Source organism: Agrilus planipennis, unplaced genomic scaffold (genome assembly GCF_000699045.2).
Source record: "Agrilus planipennis isolate EAB-ADULT unplaced genomic scaffold, Apla_2.0 scaffold358, whole genome shotgun sequence".
Classification (NCBI taxonomy): Eukaryota; Metazoa; Arthropoda; class Insecta; order Coleoptera; family Buprestidae; genus Agrilus; species Agrilus planipennis.
In genome coordinates this window covers 1-1,953 of record NW_020439235.1, presented here as the reverse complement: position 1 = coordinate 1,953, position 1,953 = coordinate 1, and the positions used below count along the sequence as shown (strand labels likewise).

General features: G+C 32.6%; 1 long non-coding RNA gene across 1 annotated transcript; it reads right to left on the bottom strand.

The window, feature by feature from the left end:
- Positions 1 to 670: 670 nt before the first annotated feature.
- On the bottom strand, positions 671 to 1,271 carry LOC112905549. The gene is made up of 3 exons (XR_003231875.1): positions 1,231 to 1,271; positions 867 to 1,052; positions 671 to 804 (listed from the first exon to the last, which is right to left on the bottom strand). It is a non-coding gene; the product is annotated as an uncharacterized LOC112905549 (long non-coding RNA).
- Positions 1,272 to 1,953: the final 682 nt, after the last annotated feature.

The following is a 1,953-nucleotide window of genomic DNA, read 5'->3' as shown; positions in this document are numbered from 1 at the left end:
TGTACCCTGTCTGAAAGGAAGTAACGCTAGAGTAGACTCGCGAAAAGTGTATAAGACACTTTTAAGATCAACTAAATAGCTAAGCCCAAGGGAAGTCGTTCGGGGAGGCCCTCCCTAATTCCACAAGGGTGAGAAGAAACAAACACGATAACGAAACGTTGAATCATGTAGAACTCGTAGGGTAAATGCAAAGCAATTTATAGTAAGAATATGCAGTAAGCTAAGCGAAGAGGTAAGCAAGGTTAAACTATACTACAACTACTAAACGTGTTATTTGTACTAGTACACTACTACATATAAAAAAAAATAAAAACATCTACAATCAACAATTACTTCAAATAAAATGAACAAAAATATTCATGCAAAATAAAAAATTAATTTGAATAAAATGAACTTAATGAATTCTACTAGATAGAGCATGCAAGATAGAGAACTATTTTAACTACGGGGTCATCTTTGTCTTCTCCAACGTCGACCTGAAACAGATACGGTGGTAACAGATTAATAAAGAGCAATTAAAATTAATTATATCAAGTATTCTCACCTTAATTAACTGTAGACTGTAATGTTCCAAAGTTTGCAGGTGTGAAATGCAAATGCAGAAAATTTGTTATTTCAGTGGATTTCAAATAAATATCCAGTTGCTCCCACTCATCAGTTCAAAACTAACTGCATAATAATGTAGAGTGAAGACGAAAACAGCAAATCAAGAATATAGTTCACCAAAGACCACACCCATGTAGACAATGGTTGTTTTAGTACGACCAAATTGAACTTTCAACTCCCTCTTATTTGTTGAACGATCTGCAGAAATGGGTAAAAAAAACATTAATTACACTACTAATTAAGGAAGAGATTAAACACACCTAAAAACACGCATCAAAAACCAAGTAAATACGCTGAATTATAAAATGGCGACAAGCGTCAAGTTTACATGAGAGACCAAATTTGACATTATAAATGTGAAGTAATCACAGATGCACATAACATTAATTTATAATGTAGACAGTAGATAACTATTAAAATTCCACAGATGCACCAGTCAATTTTAACTGTAAACAATAGGTAAATGTTAAACGACATACCATAGATGCTGTGGACTATAGAAGTTTAAAATACTATACATGCGTCACAACATCAATCTATATTCTGGCCACAGATAAGTTTAAAAGAAATGCCACTATAGATTAATAAAGAACAATTAAAATTAATTATATCAAGTATTCTCACCTTAATTAACTGTAGACTGCAATGTTCCAAAGTTTGCAGGTGTGAAAAGCAAACCAAATCCAGGAGTAATGCAAATGCAGAAAATTTGTTATTTCAGTGGAATTCAAATAAATATCCAGTTGCTCCCACTCATCAGTTCAAAACTAACTGCATAATGCTGCAAACCGAAGACGAAAACAACAAATCAAGAATATAGTTCACCAAAGACCACACCCATGTAGACGATTGTAGTTTCAGTAGAACCAAACTGAATTTAACTCCCTCTCATTTGTTGAATGATCTGTAGAAATGGGCAAAAAACATATTAATTACACTACTAATTAGGGAAGAGATTAAACACACCTAAAAACACGCACCAAAACCCAAGTAAAACAGCTGAATTATAAAACGGCGACAAGCGTCAGGTTTACATGACAGACCAAATTTGACATATAAATGTGAATAATCATAGATGCACATAACATTAATTTATAATGAAAACAATAGATAATTCTTAAAATTCCACAGATGCGCCAGTCAATTTTAACTGTAAACAATAAGTAAATGTTAACGACATACCATAGATGCTGTGGACTATAGATATTTAATATACTATACATACGCCACAACATCAATCTATACTTTGACCAATAGATAACAGTTTAAAAGAGATGTCACTACAGATTAATAAAGAGCAATTAATATTAATTACGCCTCGTTTTCTCACCTTGACTAACTGTAGAA